Source organism: Neomonachus schauinslandi, chromosome 9 (genome assembly GCF_002201575.2).
Source record: "Neomonachus schauinslandi chromosome 9, ASM220157v2, whole genome shotgun sequence".
In the NCBI taxonomy this organism is placed as follows: Eukaryota; Metazoa; Chordata; class Mammalia; order Carnivora; family Phocidae; genus Neomonachus; species Neomonachus schauinslandi.
The window spans coordinates 136,853,199-136,871,575 of record NC_058411.1 but is presented as its reverse complement, the minus strand read 5'-3'; positions in this window follow the sequence as shown (position 1 = coordinate 136,871,575).

Below are 18,377 nucleotides of genomic sequence, written 5' to 3'. Positions count from 1 at the left end.
TAGGTCTATTTTACTGATTACCAATAACATTAATAGGGAATTCTGATGTTTTTGTGCTTCTGTGTCCACTCCCTCCCTTACAGGGGGCACGACCAACAAAGGTATCTTTTATTTGAGGTTGAAAATATATTCCACATATTTCTTCCTCTTCACACTAGTGTGTAGGTTGGCTTATTTGTTCACTTATGTATTTCAATTTTGTTGAGGACCTACAAAGTGCCAGGAACTAAGAACATAAGAATTTGTAAGTTATAGGCCCCAACCTTTGAGTTTCTGAAAAGGTTTCCGAATACAGCTACACCTCAGAGATACTGCAGGTTCCTTCCACAGCACTGAAAGAAAATGAGTATCCCGATAGAACAAGTCGAATGTTTTTGTTTACCTGTGCACATACAAGCTATGTTTGCATTATGCTATAGTCTGTTAAATGTGCAAAGTATGGCTAAATAATGCTGTTGTCTGTGCTTTCAGTGAGTTGTAATGTTTTTGCTGGTGGAGGGTCTTGCCTTGGACTGGTGGGCGCTAAACGTTGGGGCAGTTTCTTAAAATAAGACAACAGTGAAGTTTGCTGCATCGATTTGACTCTTCCTGTCATGAACGATTTCTCTGTAGCAGGCAATGCCGTTTGATAGCCTCTTTCCCACAGTCCAGCTTCTTTCAAAATTGGAGTCTGTCCTCTCAAACCCTGCCTCTGCCTTATTGGCAACTAAGTGTATGTAATATTCTAAATCCTTGGTTGTCATCCCAACGATCTCCACAGCCTCTCCACCAGGAGTCGATCCCATCTCAAGAAACCACTTTCTCTGCTCTTCCACGAGAAGCAGCTCCTCATCCGTTCAGGTTTGATCATGAGATCACAGCAGTTCAGTTCCGTCTTGAGGCTCCACGTCTATTCCTAGTTCTCTTGCTGTTTCCACCACATCTGCAGTGACTTCCTCCACGGACGTCATGAACCCCTCAAAGTCATCCACGAGGGTTGGAATCAACTTCTTCCAAACTCCTGTTAATGTTGATATATTGATATTTTGACCTCTTTCTGTAAATCACGAATGTTCTTAATGGCATCCAGAATGGTGAATCCTTTCCAGAAGGTTTTCAATTTACTCTGTCCAGATCCAGCAGAGGAATCACTATCTGTGGCAGCTACAGTCTTATGAAATATATTTCTTAAAATAATAAGACTTGAAATTACTTCTAGATCCATAGGCTGCAGGATGAATGTTGTATCAGCAGGTGTGCAAAGAACATCCGTCTCCTCATGCATCTCCGTCAGAGCTCTTGGGGGACCAGGTGCATTGTCAATGAGCAGTAATATCTTGACAGGAATCTTCTGAGCAGTAGGCCTCAACAGTGAGCTTGAAATATTTAGTATGCCATGTTGTAAACATATGTACTGTCCGGGCTTTGTTGTTCCGTTGATGGAGCACAGGCAGAGTGGCTTTAGCCTAATTCTTCGGGTCCCTAGGATTTTCAGAATGGCACATGAGTGCAAGCTTCAGTTTAAAGTCAGCATCTGCATTAGCCCCTAACGGTAGAGTCAGCCCGTCCTTTGAAGCTTTGTAGCCAGGCCCTGACCTCCCCTCTCTGGCTGTGAAAGTCCTAGATGGCATCGTCTGATAGAAGACTGGTCCACACTGAAAATCCATTGTGTAGTGGAAGCCAGGCCCTGGCCTCCCCTCTCTGGCTGTGAAAGTCCTAGATGGCATCATCTGATAGAAGACTGGTCCACACTGAAAATCCGTTGTGTAGTGGAAGCCAGGCCCTGGCCTCCCCTCTCTGGCTGTGAAAGTCCTAGATGGCATCATCTGATAGAAGACTGGTCCACACTGAAAATCCGTTGTGTAGTGGAAGCCAGGCCCTGGCCTCCCCTCTCTGGCTGTGAAAGTCCTAGATGGCATCGTCTTCTGATAGAAGGCTGTTTGGTCCACACTGAAAATCCGTTGTGTAGTGGAAGCCAGGCCCTGACCTCCCCTCTCTGGCAGTGAAAGTCCTAGATGGCATCGTCTTCTGATAGAAGGCTGTTTGGTCCACACTGAAAATCCATTGTGTAGTGGAAGCACCTTCATGAATGATCTCCGCCAGATCTTTTGGAGACCTCGCTGCGGCTTCTCCATCAGCCCTTGCTGCTTCACCTCGCAGTTTGGTGTTACGGAGACGGCGTCTTTCCTTAAACCTCATGAACCAACTCCGCTAGCTTCAGACTTGTCTTCTGCAGCCTCGTGCCCTCTCTCCGTCTTCACAGAATTGAAGAGAGTGAGGCCTTGCTCCGGATTAGGCTTTGACTTAAGGGGATGTTGTGGCTGTTGGAGCTTCTGTCCAGACCACTAAGTCTTTGTCCGTATCAGCAGTAAGGCTGTTTCACTTGGTTATCAGTCGTGCGCTCGCTGGCGTAGCCACTTCTCATGTCCTTCCAGAACTCTTCCTCTGCATTCACAACTTGTCTGTTTGGGGCAGGCGGCCTGGCTTTCGGCTTATCTAGACTTTCAACACACCTTCCTCTCACTGAGCCTACTCATTTCTAGCTTTTTTGAAAGTGAGAGATGTGTGACTCTTCCTTTCACTTGGACACTTAGAGACTATCGTCGGGTTGTTGATTGGCCTACTTTCAGGTAGGGATCAGGGAGGCCCGAGGAGAGGGAGAGAGAGGGGTGAACAGCTGGTGGACGGAGCAGTCCGAACCCACACAAAACCATTACATAACATCAAAGATCACGGGTCACAGATGGCCCTAATATAATAATGAAAAACTGAAATACTGCACGAATTACCAAATGTGATACAGAGGCTCAAAGTGAGTAAATGCTATTAGAACAATAAACTTGCTAGACGTGGGGTTTGCCCTGTGAAACCGTGGTGTCTGAGGAATACAATAATATGAGGTATGCCTGCGCCTTTCTCCCAGTCTGAAAGAGAGAGGTGCCCTGGTGTCACTCTGGCTCACCCATTGCGCCTTCAGTGAAGCTGCCAGGTAACCAGTCTGAGCGCGGAGTTGGGAAGAAGGAGCCACGGAGTGGATGGCCGTGTTGGGGGAGCCCGCGGCTTCTCTGTGTCTTGTTTTACTGACTCTGATGATGAAGGCCTGGCTGCCACCAGAAGCGGGGTTCCTGGGCCCTGTGCTGCACGTGCTGTTCATCTTCCTCAGACTAGAGATGTCCTGGTCGTCAGCTACTGTTTCTCTTCCAAACTTAGTAATTAACTTCCCAGGGTTAGGAGAGGAGACAGTCACTTAGCTTCAATTAATTGTTGAAAGAGCAGAGAGGGGTCTATGTTTCTACTAAAAGGAAAAAAAAAGGGAGGGATTGGAAATATTCTGAGTGGGGGAACGCAGAAGGAAAATAAAGGTGATTTTCAAACTCAGTTTCTTCTCCCTTGTTTTTAAAGGTTTTTTGGGGGGGGGGGGCTTGCGGCGTTAGGAGGTTTTAAATCTGTCCTTAAGGAAGGATGTGTTACTCAGAATAAGTTGCCTCTAGATTGTTTTCCAAAGTCAGTTGTTAAAAAAAATTTTTAAATGTCAATCTGGTTAAAATTTTTTTTAAGAATAAAGCTTATCTGAAAAGTGATTGTCAACTCAGGGTAGGTTACAGATAAAATCAAGGTAGTGGGCATGTTAGAATCTTGAGGGAGGTTTCTTTTGAAAAAAGCTGATATTTTTATTGGGAGAATGAAAAAATGTTAAGTTTTCATATTACAAATTGCAGAGAGTTAAAAAAATCTCTGATGAGGCTATGCAGAAGAAAAGGATTCATAATTGAGACACATCTCCTCAAAATCTTGGGGGGACATGAGATTGTCCTGGTTGTCAAATAGGGGGATGAGTTTTAGAAGGTTGAAAAGTGTTGTGTTAGGAAAATAGTGATTTTTTGAAAAGGCAGAGTGGAAAGAGCTGGAGTGGAACTCAGGTACATTTCTGTGGGTCTTGCAAAGAGTGGGTTCCGGGAAGGGCAGGCAGAATGCCAAGGTCAGAGAAAGACGGGAGACCCTCACAAAGTGGACCGGTGATTACCCAGGTGCTCTTGGCTTCCCGATTTCGGTTTATAATTGTGCAGTGAGTAAGCCCCTTTTCAGAAGTGGGGGAAAGGGGCACCTGGGTGGCTCAGTTGTTAAGCAGCTGCCTTCAGCTCAGGTCATGATCCCAGGGTCCTGGGATCGAGCCCTGCATCGGGCTCCCTGCTCAGCGGAGAGCCTGCTTCTCCCTCTCCCTCTGCCTGCCACTCTGCCTACTTGTGCTGTCTCTCTGTCAAATAAATAAAAAAAAAATATCTTAAAAAAAAAAAAAAGAAGTGGGGGAAAAAAGCCAATGAAGTTGAATACATACAAATGGAAACTTATGGGTCTGCCTTCAGCTCAGGTCATGATCTCAGGGTTCTGGGATCGAGCCCCACATCAGGCTCCCTGCTCAGTGGGGAGCCTGCTTCTCCCTCTCCCTCTGTGTTCTCTCTCTCTCTCTTAAATAAATACATAAATAAATCTTTAAAAAAAGCAAAAAACAAATGGAAACTTACTCATAACAAAAATTATCAAAAATCAAATGACAAATGACGAGACATTTATCAAAGGATTGATTTCCTTAGTCTAAAACATTTTAAAAATATATAATGAAAAGATGAACAATCCCAAACGAAAAATGGGCAAAGAGTCTTAATAGCAGGGTGTTCACAGAAAAAATAAATACACAGATCCAGAGCTATATGAAAATGTTTGTGATATTTATTTTTCACCCATCAGATTAGCAAAGGTTAAATGTTTGATGACCCCATATCATCAAGAATGTAGTGTGCTCTCCCCACACTGTTGGTGGGGGAGTAAGCTGACTCAGACTTCCTGAAGGACAAAAGAGCAGTGTCTTTATAAAGGCTCATTTTTAAAACCCAGTTAAATTCTATGTATTAAGCATACGTGAGCAAGACTATGTGCAAGGCTATTTCATTGCAGCTTTTTCATTATGAGAAAGTAGAAACTACTAACTGCGTATCCATAGAGGACAGACAAAATAAATGATAAGATGTTCATAAGATCGGATCTGATACAGCTGTTAAAAATAACGGGGCAGGTCCGTACATACTGATTTGGAAAGCTCTGTGAGCTGTTACTAGTAATTGAGCAGCTGTGTTTAGTGTGATGCCATTTTTTGTAAAAGTAAAAAAAAAAAAACAAAAAAAAACCCCTAAAATATGTACTGAAATTGAAGTCAGTATAGATAGAAATATACACATGCTCATTGAGTCGTAGACGACTTTGGAAAGCAATACTGAAGATGCTCTTAACAGTAGTTACCTCTGGAGAGCAGACCTGGGAGCAAGGGAAGGTGGGCATTTACTTTTTAGTTTATTTCCTTTATCTTTGTAATTCTTTAACGTCAGCATGTATTACTTAACATTTTTAATGAGTTTTTTTTTTTCAATTTTTTTAGAAATTTTTTTATTATGTTAGTCACCATACATTATTACATCATTGGTTTTTGATGTAGTGGTCCATGATTCATTGTTTGCATATAACACCCAGTGCTCCATGCAGTACGTGCCCTCTTTGCTATAAAGCACAAACCATAAAATGTACCAGCTTATCTCTTCGCGTACAGTTCAGTATTGTTAAATATATTCCCATTGCTGTGCGGCCAATCTCTGCAGCTTTGTCATCTTGCAAATCTGAAACTCTGTACCCATTAAACAGTAATGCCCCATTTCCCCCTCACCTGGCCCCTGGCAACCGCCACTGTGCTTTCTATGAGTTTGACTACTTTAGTGACATCTTGTAAGTGGGATCATACAGTATTTGTCCATTTCGGGGTCTTTTTGTGACTGGCTGATTTCACTTAGCATAATGTCCTCAAGGTTTGTCCATGTTGTAGCTGTGTCAGAATTTCCGTCATTTTCAAGGCTGAATAATATTCCATTATATGGTATACCACACTTTGTTTATCCATTCATCCATCAGTGGACACTTGGCCTGCTTCCGCCTCTCGGCTATCATGAATAGTGCTTCTGTGACCATGAGTATGCAAATATATCTTGGAGATCCTGCTTTCAGTTCTCTTGGATATAGAGCCAGAAGTGGGATTTAATGGGTTTTTTAAAAAAGTAGTTAGCCAATGAATTGCCCTGGAGCAGCCGAGGTGGTGTTAGGTGCGCACCCAGTGGGCTAGTTGAGCTGCAGCACCTGACGCCGGGGTTTTGTTTACTAGCCCCCGGGGGCTGAGCAATTTTCATTCCTGCCCCGCGAGCCTCTCCTTTGTACAGACAGGAGGGGCCTTCACAGGCTTGTGCACCCGCTGCTCCCTGCTTGCTCCTGCCTGCATTAATTCAGCGCATTTCTGTGGCTCCCCGAAGGAGGAGATGCTGCAGCAGCATTTAATTAGCGGCCAGGAACATGCTTTCCCAAGGACGTGACTTATTTCGCAGCCAGCTGTTGCCAGTGGCTTCCTAGCAACAGGCAGCCCTCACATCTGATTGCTTTTCTCCAGACAAGGGGGTGGCCAGTCCACCCGCTGTCACAGCCTAGCATGGGAGCGCGGGCAAGGGGTCCCTGGGTTGAGGGCTAATTCCCTAAAAGAAGTAAATGATCTGAACCTGGTATTCCTGCAAAGCCAGATGTGGTACCTAAACCTCTTGACCCTTGAACTACCCATCCCACCCCTCCTTCAAGTTCATGATTAGAGCAGACAGAAAGAACCTCACTAGTTATGACACAGAGTAACATGGTCTAGAGAGGTCCGCTGGGATTGTGAAGTGCAGTGGAGAGACTTTGGGGAAGAGAGAATGATCTCCCCCATAGGAGGCAGAGTCTGCCTGTGAGAATGGACTTGGGGGTGCCCTGGGAGCACCCCGTCTTGGACAAGGGGAAAAGGAAAGCCTCATCCCTGGGTTTCCTGAGGCTCTAAAGAGGGCGTGGGGAGGTAGATGTCAGTGGCCTCCACCACCCTGAACCTGAACTTGCCATTCCTCACGGCGTCTAAGAGATGGTGGCTCAGGGGCCTGACTTCAGGCCCCCCGATTCCTCCCAGATGCTTCTTCCGTAGAGGCTGCAACTGGATGTTGTGAGGCAAGGTGCTGCTCAATGACACGCTTTATTTGGCACATGTGGTGATTTTACAATTTTGAGGATTTGTAAAATATCCTGCTTTTTCATGCCGCCATCAGGAGACCTACAGCCCCGTGGTTAGGGCCCCTCTAGACTAGCTTGTGTAACCCCACTTCACGCCTGTTGCACGCCCATCTGCAGCCACAGTGGTGAGGGAGGCTGCGCCTGCAGAGGTCCCCTTGTACTTACTCATTCGTTCCACAAACGTTTCTGGAGCTGCTTCGGCATGTCAGAGCCTGAGCTAGGCACTGGGCTGAAAGGACCAGAAGGTGTGACCTTTGCAGTCCTGCATTTCCGGACCCATTGGGGAGTTAGACAAGGAGATGGGCTGGGGATTCACTGAAAGCAGCTGAGAGGTGCACAAGGGGTCCCGGGAGCAGAAACCCGGGGTGGCTGACCCACACTGGTGGGGTCAGGGCCAACTTCTGGCACAGATGCCACCCAAGCCCAATCCCGAAGGATGACAGGGGTTAGCCTGGGATGAAGGAGACCCCAGCCAGAGGGGCCCGTTAGGGGACTGGCGTACAAGACCAGAGGCCAAGGTTCTCCCTGAGGCCAAGAGCGCCCAAGGGGGTGGCCTGCTGAGGGCTTGCAGTTAGAGAGCCCTGCAGAGTGTCATCCGAGAAATTTTGTGTCAGATTTGTGTTTTCAGACCGCTCCAGCTCCAGAGTGGATTTGACATGATAAAATCCAAGACTCGGGACCCAGGAGGAGGCTGTCGTGGAAGGAACAGTATCAGACACGGTTGGTTTTCTGTGGGACACCCAGTGAGGCATCCCCAGGAGGCTGGGTAATGAGCCTGGAGAGCCAGAGTTCTAGACTGGAGGTCAGGATGGAAGGGCCAAGATCACCCCGGGCAATGTTTTTGTTGAGAAGAAAATACAACAACAGTAGCTAAAGTCAATTGATCAGTTACTGTGTGCCAAGCATGGTATTTTGAACCGCATGCTCATTAGCACCTTAAATCCTCCCCACAACCTCACGAAGCAGACACTGTTGCAGTCAGCACCTGGAAGACCAGGAAGGAGGGATGAGGAGACATTTCTGGGTCACTCAGCCACTGGCCCTTGGTCACTGGGCGGAAGAGTCGAGATGTGAGCCCGAGTGGCCCGGATCCAAAGCTTTGTTGAGAAATGTCCTGCCTTGCCGTGCATCTCCACCTTTCTGAACAGCTCTGTGAAAGAAGGAACCATATTCTTGTTTTCAGATGAGCCCATCAAGGCCCAGAGACGTAACTTGCTCCAAATAACGCACGCCGTGAGGGGCATCTTCAGGGAGTGAATCCAGTTCTCTCGGATTCTGATGCCCCAGCTGCTTTCATGCAGGGCCGGGCCAGCTGGCAAAGGAGAAGGCAGTGGGGACCCCACCCGCGAGAGCCTGAGGTGGGAGTGGAGCGCAGAGCTGGAGGGCACATTCGCTCACCTCTCACTGAGGGAGGACGTCTAGTGAGGCCAGCATGTTTGGCCTCTAGAATTCTGACGCCAGCCTTTACCCATCTCTGGCCCCCTGGTGTCACCTCGCTCAGCCTCAGTTTCCTCACCAGTAAATAGACACAAGAATACTGACTTCAGGGTCGTGAGAATGAAATGAGGGCCACACGCCCGACACAGTCCGTGCCCGACACGGGTGGCAGAAAGCACCCTCTCAGGGAGCGGACAGCCTCTCCGAGGGCCTGGGTGGAGCGAGCGAGTGTCAGAAGGGTTAACCAGGCATTTTCCTGTCCTCCTTCCCATGAAAGGAAAGGCCTAAGCTTTTCCCATTTCTGGAGAGACCACGGGGGACGACAACCCTTGGTTCTGGCTTCCCTTCCAGCTGCTTCTTATTGATGAGGTGCAAATAGGAAGCCACCACCTCAAGGCTCCCCCGCTGTGTAGACGAAGGCTGGCTTGCCTCCACCTGCAGGCACCTTCTAGGCACGTGCTTTATGTCGTGGGAGCCGCAGGCCAACAGGAAGCCTGGCCCGGCGGGGAGGGGGTGGCCGTGCAGAGGAAGGCCATGGAAGGCTGTCCTCTCCAGAAAATACGAAGCTGTGGCTGGACTCAAGTGTCACAGAACTGAGGGCCATTTCACACGGCGCCTAATTCAGAGCCTCCCAGCAGTTTCAAGTCCAAGGCCTCCGTTCACTCTTGAGTGATGTTAGTGGGCTCAGCCTATAGCTCTGCTTTTCATACCATCGAGTGACATTGGTGTTTGTTTGGTTCCCCCAGCATTCGAATCTCTTTTTGGGTTTGAGGGACCCTCCATTTTATGAGCTCCGAGAGGGAGCCAGGAGCAGCTCCCGTGAAGGGCATTGCAGCCGAGGCTCTCCCAGCCACCCCCCTCCCACCAGCTCTGCGAGAGGGCCGCGTGGGCAGCTCCCTTCCTAGGGCAGTCCTGAGTCCCAGCTACTGAAGTCTTCGCGCCAAAACTGCCTCTTCTAAAGCCAGTTCACATCTGGAAGTAGCGTACAATTGTCAAGAACCTACTGCTGGAGTCATGAGGATGAGGCAAAATAATTCCCAATTTTTAGAATGGGAAAGCAACTCAGAACAACATGGGGGTCTCCGACAGGGCCAAAACTCACGGGCAGGCCTTTCGCTTTATAGTCTTCCCACTGGATTCTTTTTTTTTAAAGATTTTGTTTATTTATTTGAGAGAGAGAGAGCATGAGAGGGGGGAGGGTCAGAGGGAGAAACAGACCCCCCGCTGAGCAGGGAGCCCGACGCGGGACTCGATCCCGGGACTCCAGGATCATGACCTGAGCCGAAGGCAGTCGCTTAACCAACTGAGCCACCCAGGTGCCCTTCCCACTGGATTCTTAAGGTCCCTTCCTAGGTTTCAGGACACGTGCTGAAGAGGATTATAAAGTTGTTGCTTTGGCTGTCCTCACTGCAGGGCAGACACACAGAGCTGAAGGCCCCGCTTGAGTTAAAGGGGATGTCTGCTGCCCAAGGTGCCTTCTGGAAGGTCAGCTGGCATTTTCTTGGGCACTTGAGCCAGACATTGTGCAAACTTCTCTGTGCTAATCCTCTCAGCTCTCTGGAGTGCCTCCTATTGTCTCCATCTTCTATCAGGAACTAGGCCACAGAGAGGCTAAGTAACTTGCCGAAGGTCACACAGCTGGAACCAGAGTTCAAACTGGACCTCAGAGTCTGCTGAACTGTCACTCCCTCACCCCTGCGTGCGGTGAGGGGCCCCGGGGAGGGACGTGGGATACAGGAGGGCAGATGGCGTATCTGGGACTCACTGGCGGCAGAAAGCTCTGTGGGAAGGATGGAAAATCCCCAGCTGAGCCATAGATCCAAGCCAGGGGAACAAGGGGAGATGCTCCAAGGGATAAGGGCCTTTAAAGACACCCGTGAATCTCCGGCCGGGGGGGGCGGGTGGCAGATGGGCAGCCATGGAGCCCAGCCCAGACCAGCTGTTGTTTGCAGAGCAGGGCGAGTGTGTGCTGACAGCTGGATTAGGTGTACCCAACAACCTCAGTGACCATCGGGGGAGACGCATAGTGGGCCCTTCTGGCTGGTCCTGCCAGCACCTCCCAGCCCTGGAAGCTTAGCACTTGCTAATCTCTGTCCCCATGGCAGCAGGAGGTGACAGGGCCATGGCTCAGGCCATGGAATCTCCCACCTCTTGCTGGCCGGGTGCTTTTTGATCAGAGAATCTTCTCCCTTCCAGAAAGGAAGATGTAAAGCTAGAATGATGGGCCCGGAGTCCGTAACTGGGACGGACAGTCTCTTCTGACCTACTCTCAAGTCTCCTCTCTTCCCGGGCCTCTTTGTCACCTCCGATTTGGGTCTGCTGGTTTCATTTGTTTTGTCTGCCCTTCTGTTTCCTGTCTCATTTCATAAAGGGCTTGAAGCAGCTATCAAAAATACATTTCAAACAGGAGGACAATAAAATAAATATTTGCATAACTTGGGGCCAGAGAATACATGGGTGAGCCCCCAGAGGTGAGTGTGGAATGCTAGGGTTCCTTAGTGACCCCTTTCCAGAATACAGCTTCTGCAGCCATTCCAGTCCGTCTCACACCTAAAAGCAACATTTTGGGCATACCTTCTTTTTCATATTACACAAGCAGTTGATTCATTCGGTAAATACTTATTAAGTACCTAATAAAAAGCAAAAGAAAAATATCTCTCACCTTCATTTCTAAATTCTTTTGCCACATTTGGAAACACTGCTGTGGGGTCTCTTCAGAACCAGACACTGGCTAATGTTTTGAATTCCGGGTAACACTCTAGAATCGACCCCTACATATCATTTTAGCCGTTCACCTTGTTGGTAATCCAGATCCTTTCTACTTATTGTTTTGGAATGTTTCTCCAGAAATGTTCTAGAAAACCATTGTAAAAATCACTTTACGTAATGCCCTCCAACACTTATGGTATTTTTCTGGAAAATGGCTCAGCCAGCAGCTGGGGAGTGTTCCTCTGCAGTGTGGAGCTGGTGGGGGCAGCCCTGAGTAACTGAGGCTAGAGGTGAGCCACCCTACCCCCCCGCCGCCCCCACCCTTTGCTGAGCACTCATTACGGGCCTAATCTCTCTTCCACCCTGGGCCCCCCAAATCCACGAGCCCCCACCTTTGTGGAGTTACATTCCTGCCAACAAGCAGAAGCTAAACAAGCAAAGCAACAAACGAGTGACATCCCCTGGTTTACGTTTTAAAAAGACCCCCCTGGCTGCTGGGTGGGAAATGGGTCGGTCTGAGGGAAGGCATGACAGGACACAGGGAGGCCAGGCATCAGGCCAGGCAAGATTAGGGGGTTAGCGGACATGGTGAGAAGTCAGAATGGGATCTAATTTGGAGGTGAGGCCAACTGACCAGCTGAGGAATTTGGCACAGGGGTAAGGAGCAGGAATCAAGGACACGTCCAAAGTTTCCCGCCCTGAACTGGGCAAGCGGTTCCATTAGTTGCCTTGGGTAAGACAGGGAGAGGGAAAGGGTTTTATGTTGGCCATGTTAGGTCAAGATATCTGTTAGACATTTCAGGGAAAAGATCTGCAATTTCCTAGTGATCAGTCGCCACTTTGCTGACTCGGGGCTACGGATGCAGGAACAGAGAGGATGGTCCCAAAGGGATAGGCTGCACCGCCTTGATCGGGGCAACCCGGACTCCTCCGGGACACCCCCCCCACCCCAGGCATCTTGCTCTGGCCTTACACGCTCATTCACCTGACACACACAACCCATGTTTATTGAGTGCTGCGCTCAGTATTTTCTACCTTCCCCTCGAAGGCACATGTTTATGAGGTCATCTAAATAGACAACATGTCCTTTTCTATTGTTCCATTTAGTGTTCTAACTTTTGAAGAAACATGAAAGCCACCTGAATGAATAGACTGTTTATAAAATATAAATAATAAGGTCCGGGTTCCTGTAACCCCGGGCCAGTGGGAGGGCATGTGAACTCAGAACCTTTTTATCGTGTGTCCCCACTCCTCAGGCCACCACCTCCCTCTGCTCGGGGACGTTGTCATGCCTCTGACAGCTCTGCTCAGGAGCCTTAGGCGCACCCCAAACTCCTTTGTACGGCTTTCCCAGCGTGGCCTCAGCCCCCTTTCAATCCTTCCTCTCAGCATTCCCGGCCTGCCCCTGCCCCCACTGCACCCCACCCTGTCCCACCCTGTCTCGGGGCTGTTTCCAGAGCGTGTGGCTGGCCAGCCCCCTTTCCCTTCCTCTCAGTAGTGATTCTGCTGTTCCTTGCCTCCTCCCCAATGATGCCCTCCACCCTGTCACTGGTGCCAAGACCCAGCTCAGAGCCACAGCCCGCTCCCCCTCCCAGCTCCAGCCAGAGTGTCTGCCTTGCTCCCCTGTGCTTCTACAGTGCTGGTCCCCAAAACCCGAGTCCAACCAGGAAGCACTGGTGACCTGTGTCTGGGAAGCGAGACTTCTTCATTCACAAGGTGTGGAGGAGGCAGGAGGCTGTGTTCCCCTTGCCCACCAGGCTCTGTGCGCAGTACGAGCTACTCGCTGTGATCCTAGAGGGCCCTGAGTGCGTCTAACTCACCTTTGTGCCCCCCACTCACCTGGCCCAGCCCCGCTTGTGCAGGATGGTAAAGGGGCCACTTCCTGCTGCCTTGGTGTTGCAGCTAAAGGCCCACAGCCGAGGGCAGTAGATGCTAAGTACTCAGCAGGCCTGCAGTAGGGTTAGTGCAAAGGCAGTACCAGGAACTTGTTAGAAATGCAGATTCTTGGGGCGCCTGGGTGGCTCAGTCGTTAAGCGTCTGCCTTCAGCTCAGGTCATGGTCCCAGGGTCCTGGGATCGAGCCCCGCATCGGGCTTCCTGCTCCGCGGGAGGCCTGCTTCTCCCTCTCCCACTCCCCCCGCTTGTGTTCCCTCTCTCGCTGGGTCTCTCTCTGTCAAATAAATAAATGAAATAAAATAAAAATGCAGATTCTTGGGCCTTATCCAAGACCCACAGAATCAGACACCTGCATTTTAACAAGGGTCTTCTGGGGACTCGCGTGCACGGTCAAGGATGAGGACTAGTCGCATCCATGCGGGATGTAATAAAAGGTATCAAAACAGATCCAGCAACTGCCACGCCATCCAGGCGAAGGAAGAGACTGGAAATTCAGAAAGGCGTACAGTTAACAGGATACAGAAACTACTCTGGCTGTTTTCAGTTGAAAAGGATTTGTTACTGGATATTAGGTGTTTACAACGCTGTCGGAAGGGCCCAGAACATCCCGGCAGACCCTCCAGGGAGCTGCTGCCCCTGTCCGCTCAGGAAGGCTGGGCTTTCAGAGCGAGTGTGGGTGTGGGTGACCTCAGACCCCTGCCTCTCCTTGACCCCAGGGTGGGGACACTGCTGCCCCTACCACAACCGCCTTTCAACACCTATGGAGCTGGAGAAACTCCAACATCTCCCCGGCCAAAGCAGCGGGGTGGGGATGGTCTCTTCTTCCTTCCCAGTCTACTTGGTGAGACCTTACATAGGGCCGGGAATGCCTTGGGCTTTGAAGTCAAGTGATGGGGGGAGGGCTGGCAGAGTTCGGGGTGCCCATCGGAAGAGGAGAGTGCCCAGCTGCAGGAAAGGCGTGAACTTGCTCCAAGCCACCTCTCAGGCCGGGTTCTACATGAGAGTTCTTGGGAGCGAAGTACCTAAGGCGTCTCTGGGAGCTCGGGTAGAACATCCGTGGACAGACTGTGGTACCTGCTTCTGCTTCCTGCCAGGAGGGGCTGGGAGGAGGGAGGCTGGTGGAGGAGGGCAGGGGCAGAGTCAGGGTTGGGTAAGCCATGCTGCTGGCGTCTGGTGGGGCCGGGGTCAGTGGGGCATCCCCAAGGTTCCTGTGGCTCAGTGGGCACTGGGGAAGGAGCCCCATCCTATCCCCCCGCCTTCCCGCCATGCTTGAGAGAGGCTGCAGACGGGCAGGGAGAAGTGCAGGACAGCCAGATGGAAGTTTTGTTATGGGTTTGGCTGGACTTTGGATCCCTGAAAGAGAGTGCTAACTATCCAAATGGGACTTATTCTTAGAAGTCAATAGGGGACGGGGATGAAGGAGGGCACTTGTTGTGATGAGCACCGGGTGATGGATGGGAGTGTTGGATCACTAAGTGTAATATTACACTATATATTAACTAAAAAAAAAAAAAATCCAAAAAAATGTATTTATTTATTTTAAAGATTTTATTTATTTGACAGAGAGAGATAGCGAGAGCAGGAACACAAGCAGGGGGAGAGGGAGAAGCAGGCTTCCCACCGAGCAGGGAGCCCGATGCGGGGCTCGATCCCAGGACCCTGGGATCATGACCTGAGCCAAAGGCAGATGCTTAATGACGGAGCCACCCAGGCGCCCTTCCAAAAAATTTTTTATTTTTATTTTTATTTTTATTTTATTTATTTGACAGAGAGAGAGACAGCCAGAGAGGGAACACAAGCAGGGGGAGTGGGAGAGGGAGAAGCAGGCTTCCCACTGAGCAGGGAGCCCGATGCGGGGCTCGATCCCAGAACCCCGGGATCATGACCTGAGCCGAAGGCAGACGCTTAATGACTGAGCCACCCAGGCGCCCCCAAAAAATTTTTAAAAAGTAACAACAAAGCCATGGTGTCTTCCTGGGCTGGAGGTTCAGCGGTGTAGAAAGGGAGGCCTGACATCGTTGATTTGAGGCGGTGATGAGAGGAAAATAAAACCAGATCCTGTCAGACTCCATCCAAGTTCAGCCTGTTCCCTGAAACTTGTCCCTCACCGAGGGGGCTGCACAGAGCTGGCTATGTCCTTGGGGGGCCTGTGAGGGGGGTGGGCCTGCACTCTGCTGGTTGTGTCCTGGGAGGCCCTGGGCCCACGTGGTGACCCAGTTTCCTGCCTCCGTCAGAGCGATGTGAGCTCTGATTATAGGGGGTGTGAGGGCTCTAAATGACTGCAAAGTACTTTTCAATCAGACAGAAAATAGGTGAGAAATGCATTTCCGTAATGCTCCAATTATCCCAATCCTGACAGGACAAAAAAAAAAAAAAAAAAGTGCCCCCCCCCGGGGCGGGGCTGTCAGGACCCCCTGATTGTCCTCTGCTGGAAGCAGCTTTGTCCTTGGCTCACATGGCTCAGGGGCTGGAGAGCTCCATCTTCAGGGGGCCCGGGAAGCAGAGCCCAAGAAGGGAGCCCCTTCAGCTCGTCTGTGCAGGGCCCACCCAGGGCGCACCTGCAGCCCCCCAGGCCCCTGCTATGAGACACTCAGCAGCCTTGGTGCTTCTCGGCTCTCTCCCACCCAGAAATAGCAGTTTGCCTCCTGCACCCCGAAAACACACACGGGTGCCCCTGTTCTGTGGTAGTACCGATGGTATTACAATGGACTTTTCCAGAATTTGTCTCTTCCGCTAGCCTCTAAGCTGCTTAGGGCAGCGACCGGGTTTCACACATATTGTATCTGAGTGTTGATAGATTTTCAAGGAAGGAGGAAGGGAAGAGAGACCCCTGAGGGATAGACTCTTGAGTCATTTGGCTTTTTAATTTAATTTTTGGCTGCAAATTTGTAACAATCTGGCTTAATCTACAGTTGAGTGGATTTAAGAGAGTAGGAGGACAGGTGATTGGCTCCTACAGAACATTTTCTGATTAAAATCACAGGAAAAAAAAAAAAAAGCTTTTGAAAAGTAATGCTGATGATGGCGGCAAGATGGGCCCGCACCTGCATTCACCACTGTGTTCCCGGCCGGGTCCCCACAGCCCAGAGCCTGAGGGAGCGCTGTGAGGGGAGGAGGGGCCCCCTGCGCGAGCACCTGCTGTGCAGAGCGCAGTACCCGCTCATCTTAGCAAATGCCCTAACAGCCCTCAGAGGGGGAGAAGCAGAGGTTCAGATGGATGCAGAGCTGGTCTCCAAAGACCAAGCTCGTCCCCCCTCAGCAGGCTAGAAGGGATGGGCAGCCGGAGGAGCCCTGGGGAAGGCACGGGGTTGGGGGAGAAGAGCCCATTGCATTTCTGGGACACCCCTGAGGCTCTCCCCCAACGCGGTCACTCGTGTCTCAGGACCTGGGCTTTCCTCCGGCCATACACGGCCCGCAGGCTCCTGGGATGCCAGAGCTACATCCCACTCAACCCCCTCTTTGACCTGAGGGGGAAACTGAGGTCTGATGGGGGAAGGGGAGTGTGGCCTGGCAGCCTGTGTGCGGAGTCTTTGCTCAACTGGGTCTCGTCGACATTTGTTCCGCTGGCCAGGGCCCCCTGGACACTCTGCTGCCCCTTAGTTGACATTTCGTTTCCGCTCAAGGGGATTACGCAAATCCAAGGTGGTTAAGCTGCCTCGGGGCACTATGGAAACAGAACACTGCGCTCTGTCTGCCCCCTCCTTCCAGCCAAGCAATAAAGACACGGAGGCCAGCTTCTCTGGCAAGACTTGTTATGCTAAATCGCAGACCATGTGCCCAATTTAATTCGAACCCGGGCAGGCAGAGGGGAGAAGCCAGATTGATTACCAGAACAAATTTCCGAGCCAAGTCAGGTGTCTTCCCCCAAATACTGGACCATCAGCAGGATTGGGGTGGGGGGGGGAGGCATTACAGGGTCTTTTAAAATATCTATTAAAAATGTTACATGCATACTTTAGGGCGCCTGGGTGGCTCAGATGGTTAAGTGTCTGCCTTCGGCTCAGGTCATGATCCCAGGGTCCTGGGATCGAGTCCCGCATCGGGCTCCCGGCTCAGCGGGGAGCCTGCTTCTCCCTCTGACCCTCGCCCCTCTCATGCTGTTTCTCTCTCGCTCGCTCTCTAAAAAATAAATAAAAAATCTTTAAAAAAAAAAAAGTTACATGCATACTTTAGCGGATAATTTATATAATATCTAACTCTGCAGCTTCTATACATTTTTTTAAACAAACCAGTCCTTCATTTCTTTTATTTTATTTTAGTTGGTTCATTAATTAATCTGAATAAGCACCAATGTGTACATGGCACTCTATTGTAAGGATGGAGAAGGTAAAAAGTGAAGTCTTCTCTCCGCCTCTTTCCCAGTTACTGTTTCCCTCCCGCAGAGATGCTACCATTTGGAGGTATGTCTTTTCAGATACTCAATGCATATATATTTATGGACATGTATCCTGTCCTTTGTACAAAAATTAATGGCTGTACTATGCACATTGTCCCCCCACAACCCCTTTCTTTTTCACTTAGCAGTACCTGTTGGTCTGTTTCAGGGCTAACATTCCATTACATGGATGCACCCTAATGCCTTTAGCTGGCCCGCTACCGATGGGCATTGAGGTTGCAGTCTTTGGCCGTTACCCACAGGGCCTCAGGAAACATGCATCTTTGCATCTTTGCTCCACACCTGAAGAGGCCCTCAGCCGCACTGACCAATATAGTAGCCGCCAGCAACGTGCTACTCTCCACGTTTCAATTAGCTTGAATGGAAGAAAACTTAAAATTCAGCTCCTCAGTCATGCTAGCCACATCTCAGGGCTCCAGAGCCCCTCGGGGCTGGTGGCTAACAAGGCAGCAGTGGGGAGATGGAGCATTTCTATGGCGCAGGGAGTTCTCTGGGACAGGGCCGCCCCGCAGGATAAATTCCTAGAGGGGAATTGTGCAGCCAGAGCTCCATTGTCTGCCGTGGTGACAGACACTGCCGAACCTCCCGCTGAAGAGGCTCTCGCTATTTCTCTTCCCTGCAATCAGAGAGGAACGGCCCTTTTCTTTGCAAACAACTGTATGCAATGTGGAGGGGAAGCAAGGTCCCCTGAGTGCTGCTTGCAAGGATGTTCTGTTTGTGCTGTTGGGGACCAGTCGAACCCCCTGCTGTCTCCAGCTTCCAGCCACACGCCTGTCACCCGGAGTTTCCCTGCTGAGGCCTGGCTTCCTGCCCCCTTGCTGAGGGCTGTGAGATCTAAG